An 8,086-nucleotide genomic window follows, 5' to 3' on the forward strand; every position below is an offset into this window, starting at 1 on the left:
GTTCAAATTTTTTTTTCTCGTTCAAATGTAGAAACCAGAAATCAGAAAGACCTCGCGAACGAAATGAAGATGAAACGATGTATTGGAAATACATCGAACTCGAACCATTCCACATACGCACTCATATACATATACACAAAGTTATTTATGATAATATATATAAATTGAAGTTAAATCTAATAAAAAAAAATTATTCTACTGGTTATACAAAATACTGGACGTCAGTATTTTGATTGTTCACACAGAGAAATTCTGGGTAGATTCATTAGCACGTGCAAGAATCCACTAACATATCACGAAAATGATACGCTACTCCGTTTAATTTTTTGTTTTTACTATCCCAGTAATCACGATGAAAAATAAGTCATTAAGAAATTAATGAAGAATACAGTTGTTCATCCAGTTTAACAATCTCGAATAAACGTGATTGCTCACCGGCACTAAGCACAAGAGATCAATTTACTTTGCGGAAATAAAAATTATAGCTTTTTCAGCAGTTCTTCAACATCGATTGCTCATCACGACAAAAAATGATAGATCGTTGACTGGCGAAGGTTGTTTGTCTAAATTACCTTACTTATATTCTCTCAAGAAGATCGATACCATGTATTAATCCGTTTGTTGGATACTAATAATCCATCACAAACGCACTGAAGGGGAAAGGATGAAAAATCAGTTTATCGCGTGCACGTTTATCGCACTCGGAAACACCAAAGAGAAGCCAACTACCTCGGGCGACGAGATTTCAGGCCGAAAGGTTCATCGATCCATCGTCGGATCGATCGCGAAGGTATCGGCGCGAGACTTGACGAAACAGCGTATATTTGGATATCCGATATCCGATATAATAATAAGCGGAGATACCTCGTAACGGCGAGATGATAGAGAGACCAGGGCCAGCTTCGTGAATCGAGAGGCACAACGGGACCACGCGCGTCCCAAGTCCGAACGCTCGTCGACACTCGGCGGAGGGCCCTTATCCCTTTGGATCACTTCGGATCGTTCGATGGCAGAATGCAGATACGCAGAACGGACTGCGGACTGCGGAGAGTGCGGAGGCGGAATTCGGAGTAAGCCTCGACGATGGCACGATCTCCGCGACTCGACGTTCACGTGCCGCGATTGTTCGCGATCGAGTGCCACGGAGTGGCCAGCCGGGCCACACACGAACCACACGAACAACGGATTCGTTTGCGCCTCGTGCTTAGTTAGATAGTTTCGCGTTCGCTCATTGTTGTAGCGAAGCGAGCAAGCACGCCCCCTTGAGAAGGCAGTCGACCGGTCGACCGGTCGACCGAGAAAAGCGAAAAGAGAAGGAAGATGAGGAGAAGAAGGTGGTGGCGGCGGCGGCGGTGGTGGCGGAGAAGGCAAAGAGAGAAAGGGGAACAGAGGGCAGAGAGAGAAAAGGGACGTGACGGCAAAGCAAGCAAAGCCAAAAGCGTCGTTTGCCGTTTACGTCGTTAGTCGTCACAAACTCTCCTGTGATTGCAGCCTCGATCGACCTTGTGATCGACTCGATCCTCGCGATAGCGCACGTCTCTTTCGTTATGCGCGACAAGTACACGTGCGCACTGCTGATCTATCGAAAATTTCGAATAATAGCGAAACACACCGAGAAATCTGAGTTGCCCCTCCACTTCCCACTCGATCAATCGTTCCGTCGGTAAAAACGCCGCGCGATCCTCTTCAAGAGATGCCGTGTACCTCCGACTCGCGACGGAACGATCGAAGAATGCTCGATCGATAAGCACGCCATTCGCATCGAAAAATATACTCGCGCGTGCTAATGCTTTTTCTCGTAAATTGTTCTTTTTCCGCGAAACGCGATTTACGATCGACATTCACGAATTCGCGGTCTCACCTGCGATCCAATCGAGATCCCACATCGAACAGGTCTGAATCAGGAATGTTCTACGCGAGATTTGTACGACGGATCATGTATAACGAGTCACATATTGTGCTGAATTTCTCAATTGCGCGCGCATGTCAGCGTCATTTCGTAGATGGCACCACGATAATAACATGCCGCGCGAATGGTATACCATATACCTGATACATCCGGCATTGATTTGGATGATTTGTTATTTTGTTTACTTGCTGATACTCGGAAGACCTATCTGCTTGTTGCTCTGTCTAGCATAAAATATCTCGATATTACCAAGTTCGATGTATGTATTCGTATAATTCTATAAAAATAAGAAATTCTCCGTAAAGATACTCGAATCTATTTCATTTTACGAATGATAATAAAATTATCCGAATTAGTATCTGAATGTATCAAGATATTTATCATTCGATAGTGTCATATATAACTCGTTGAATTATAGCGAAAATATTTATGTACATATAAAACCAGAGTCATTTAACATTTTAATTATTTCAAAAAATTTCAAAAATTATTTTTTACATAATCATTCGTAAAATAATATAATCGTATATAAAGAAAACATAATAGATATAATTAAGATTAGATAATAAGAAGACATAGATAGAAATAATTAGATGGAGGATTTTAAGAAAACAGTATACACTTTACACTTTTGTATACCAAAGCAATAACCGTTCAGATTGGACTCCCCTAGGCAGCTTAAATACTTTCACCTTCATCCGGAGATATGCCCGATATTTCCGGGACTACGCAAAATTTCACCTTGAAACTACATTTCATATATACATCAACAGATTTAACATCATGCACGATAATTCCCGCAGAGTCAAGCGATAAACTGCCGGAGATATATTGCCGGGGTTTCCTTTCGCAGTTAATCGACGACATCAAGGGATTACGGTACGCTTCATACCGGGAACAGGCTCACCCTGATCCTAAGTACGTCCGGTCATGGAAGCTTGCTTGGATAAATGACCGCTAAATACGGTATGCAGGGGGGGGGGGGAATGTGCTGCTGACATGGCTGCAGTTGCATTGGCGTAAATGTATCAAGTATATGTATATCGAGACAAAAAGAGACAAGAGAGAGAGAAAGCAGTTTTTTATTATATAAGGTTTTAATTTTAGATAAAATTTTTGGAAACAAAATATATATGGTGTACCGTTCGATCTGATCGACCTTGATTGAGATTATCGCAAAACACCAATGCTGGCAATCGTGTTTGTAACGCACGTATAAGAATCAACGGGCATGAAGCAACTTCTGGAGAGAATCGACGAGATAGGTTCACAAGTAAATAAATTGTACTTACGATGGTCACAAGAACGAAATGAAATTTCGTTAACGGGAGTCCTGTTAATCGTCGACACGGTGATCCTTAAATGGAGAACTTCTTCATGGACGCGACGTGCGCCGACATGGACAATCAGAAGGTCCTCGATGCACCTTCAGTGCCGCCCCGTCTCCTTTAGTCCACGATCGAAGTACGTATGCCAATCGATCGATCCCAATCGCTGGAGAACGGGTTTCTTTGCGGTAACGAAGGCTAACCGTCGAGAAACCCGCGGGATTAAGAATGCGTAGAATATCAATCGAATTCGTGAGTCATGCTTTGGTGGTCACCTATTCGGTTCCCACAATTGGTGAATCATATATTCATTCGTTGAAGAGGGGTGTGAATTCTTGACATTTCTTTCCAACTGTCCGGAAATAATTCCAGTATCTTATGATATCGCGCATCAAAAACGCGGGATATTCCGCGGGAAAAAGATATTCCGAGAGACAAAGCAATCCGCTTACTATTATGTGGGAATCCTCAGCAATTGTTGAAATTGTTTGATGCGTCACGACGTTCGTATTATCACAGAAGACAGCTCTGATGAACTTGTAGTTGCGGAGGAAGAACTCGCTTTCCAGAGGTACGTGACAGTGGCCCCTTTTTAGATTTTAAAGAGGGCTTTCGAGATCTCGGACTGTGCAAAATTACGTCAAGAATTCGCGACAATTATCGACTGTTGTCTCGTTAAAATTTAGTATAGACGGCGATATCTTAATCGCGCGAACTATGAAAAGCTACGTTCTTTTTTTTATCATCCTTTGGCATTCTACAGACGCACGAATTCTTAATAGGAATACAATAATGCTTTTTTCTTCAGGTACAAATTGAGATCAGCGGTGGCATAGGACCAACGGTTGGTAAAGTTAATGTGTCTGTCTGATGGGGGTCAACGTACAGGGGCTGTATTCTCGAAAAATATTGCATTCAAAGATATACGAAAATATACATTACATATATTATAGATAGTATATATTTTTGTATACACAATATTTTTCGAAAATAAAGCACTTATGTTAGTCTACAGTATATATTGCCTGTCGTGTACTTTTCGCTCCGCGATCACGATACATTAAAAACAAAATGTGAACCGATATAAACTTAAATGATTACATTTAGCAAAAAAAGCAACTTTGCAATTGTTATAAGATTTTTCAGTATAACTTTATATATTTTTATTCAATTTATACATTTTTAATCCAGTGAGAAATTAAAGGCAAGAATCAATATTTAAACAATCTTACAATTGCAAAGCTTTTTCTGTTAAACGCAGCCGTTGATAAAGTTAAACATGAATAAGATCATGTCTCGTTATTTGGGAAATTGTAAGGCTGTTCTACTTATTTAATAGCAATAGTAATAATAATAATCGGCATTTAATTAATAAATCATTTTGGCACAGTACAGAATAGCATCGATCTCCATTCTCTACAAAACTATCGAAGTGTGCGTCATGCGTCTCTCAGCAGCCTACTTTGTCACAAAAATACAAAAGATTTAATTAAAATTATCGCGTTGTATAAAAAAAAATAGTAGTTTCGATCGCCGTTCGCATGATCGCATGAATATACGAGAAAAAGTGAATTCTTACATCATACGGACGTCATACTCGTCGAACGCGCTGCGAGAACAAAATGTACAAATTCATTTCCTCCGTAACGATAATTTCACGTATACATTAGCATCGCTTCAGCGTTACAGCTTGAATTAATCGTGCTCTATTTCAGCGCAACAATTGGCACAATTTCGCATAAAACGAATCCCGATGCGATTCGAGAAACGTCTGCTCCTTGCCTTTTCTTTTTCCTCCCTCAAGTTTTACGCAACGAGCAACGGCAACCCTCCTACGTGACGCCAGTTTTATGATATACACCGTTTTTATTTATCTTTCGTCAGCTAACTCCTGTTGGCTAAGTTTAATAAAAAATAAAGACCGAGCTTCTCACACACATTTCTACCTCCAGCGTAGACGTAAGCGCTACAGAGACCGCGTCGATTTTAAATTAAAACAGCGTGTATACATAAAGCATATCGGTACAAGAGCATATCGCTTATCCAATAATTAATATTAACTCGTTTAATATCAAGATTGACAACTTGCGGGAGATTACTTTAAATAATCATGACGATAGCAAGTCCGTAATAAACGTAATATGGGTGAGGAGGGGGGTGGAGGAGAGGAGTTCAGGGTAGCACTAAAAATTACATCATAAGATATAAATAATTAATAATAATCGCCAGTGTATAATGCTGACGTCCATCGCCAGAATAAGATCCATTCTAGCCGCTTAACTGTACGCGCTTATTTACAAAACGTTCGTGTACGCGAACATAGGCGACGTCGACGTCAGCTGACTACGTATGTATTCGTACTGTCGAGTATAAGGCACCTACGGTAAACGGTGAATCAACGCCTCCGCGCGAGATACGCACGACGTCGAATAACATTTCATCATGACATCGAAATAGCGAGCGAAGCCTACAAAGTTTTCGCGGCTGTAACAATTGAGCCTAAATCGAACGATATTCTCTGACTTGCTTAAGTGCTCAAATTCTCTCGAACCACAATATCGGTACGTACAGGTTTTCTTGGCTTCGTTATATGCAGCCGCTAGATTATATTGCTTTGAAGACGATATTCGGTACCACGTTCGTAGTGATAAAAGTGACTTCGACCAAAATTCAAGTTTATCGATGAACAACACTCGCACGGTTGTAAGACTATTTTGTTTTGAATAAGATTACAGTAGAACTCCGTTTATTCAAATATCGTAGACCAAGACTGTTCAATTATCGATTTGGATAATAAAGGTTCATTAACTCTCTGCCGTTTAGAAAACTGAAGCCAAGCACATCGAGCTTCTATTATCTAGATTCTAGAAATCTTCTAATCAGGGATTGGCCAATAAGTCCCGGAACACAACAGGTGTAGTAAATTTTAAACCTTAAGAAACTGATCAATCACAGTTGAATGTGAGAAGAAAATCGATTATAATTGGCCAATTTTTTAAGGCTCACATCTAATGTGTTTCATTAAGAACATATTATGGCAAAATCCTCTCACTCTGCAGTGATGCAAGAGACAAGAAGATATATACTCGGTCTGTTCTGACGAATACGAGTTGACGAAAAATGTCGGATCAATCAAAAGTGACCGTCATATAGTCAGTCTCTGATTAGAGAGGCTCTACTATTATCCGAATTACAGCACAATTAGTTTCCAGTTTGGACAATAGGAACTCAACTATGAATTCATAACTGAGTATAATTTATTGGTATAAATAGAGTGAATTTGCTGGTATAAATAGAATTCTACTATATTAATTTCTTAATACATAGAAGGCAAGATTAGAGATCAGCAGTGATGAATTATTCACCTAGAAATTTTTGCTACGAGCAATTCTACCAGTCAAATCGATTAAATTAATCAGAGTTTTCGGTCGAAGTTGCCCTTTTTCTCTTCGCGTCGGGAATACCTTATTAGTATTCAGTTTCATCTTCCTGCTTCTCAAAACTTATACAAAATAGTGTTACATAAAGAAATACGATTAAATAAGTATATATGGCAAATCTTTCGTACCGACTTCGTTAAAATTAATATTTGAAAAATTTTAGAAAGATTATTTATAGAGAACTGCCAATTGTAATTAATGCGAAATTAAAAGAAATTTTGAATTAATCAGGGAAATTGTCATTGAAAAAAATTTTTGAAATACTAATCTTGATCGATATATATTACATTTCTTTCATTTTACATGTTTTGCGCCTTGCAAATGTCGCAAATTTAAATAGCAATTGTGAAAGAACATGAAAATTGATTTGTCTTAGACAATCCGGTACAAGATCTAATTTAAAAGGATTATTCCTAATAATAAATACAGTTTAAATATTACGTACTTATAATAACAAGTGTTATCGCATTAACAAATATTACCGTTTGTTCATTCGTGGAGAACGGCACAAGTCGCCACGTTTCTCATCGAATGGTTTCATACGAGATTTCATATATAAGTATGCAACGTACAACATAAATATATTTTGACGATAATTTAGGTTTACCACACAACAATCGCGAGATAAAGAGCAATAAAGGTGACGGAGATGCGCAGCGATACCAATTATCAAAACGATAATTATAAGCGGATAATAGTAGTAGTAATAATACTATCAATAATAGAAATGATAGTAATAAAATAATATATATAATAAATTGATTGTTATTAATATTAGCAATCGTATAATAACTGATGCCGCCGTCGGAGGTTTTTCAGTCTTCTTTGGTTGCTGGGTAACTCGCAGAGGTTAGTGGATACAGCAGGGCACTGTAGTACCGCCGCGACTAAAAACTCGTCTCTTTCCGAGTTTTCACCACCTCTTTCCCTTCTCCCGTACCCCTTCGCCCCACCGTATTCGTGTTCGGTCGTAACGTGGTTGTCGCTCTTGGCGAGGAGAAGGGCGCTTAGCTTACGTTCCTCTCTTTCCTTTTTTTTAATCCGTTGATGGGGATCAATTGATTAATAAGCGTCTGGCTGCGGGCGCTGGAGGCTCCGGAGCGAACGACCGAGCGGTCTTGTTGCGGACAAGAATAGCAATATCCGATCGTGTCCGTACGCGTCCACGTCCTTCCTTTTATTGCACTAGGCTATTTCTCGCGACTTCCTGTACGCGCCACCGACAACGACAAACTTTGAGCGACGAGCACGCATTCGTCATCATTTAATTAATTAGTAATTACTCTTGTCACTCGAATACCATTGCTAAAAATTAAAATGACAAAGTTTACACAGGCGTTTCTCGCTCATTTTGCCGGTCAAAACGCGAAGTAGTAAACATATAGTCGATCTTTCTCTCTCTCTCTCTC

This window comes from Atta cephalotes (genome assembly GCF_000143395.1).
Source record: "Atta cephalotes unplaced genomic scaffold scaffold00062, whole genome shotgun sequence".
In the NCBI taxonomy this organism is placed as follows: domain Eukaryota; kingdom Metazoa; phylum Arthropoda; class Insecta; order Hymenoptera; family Formicidae; genus Atta; species Atta cephalotes.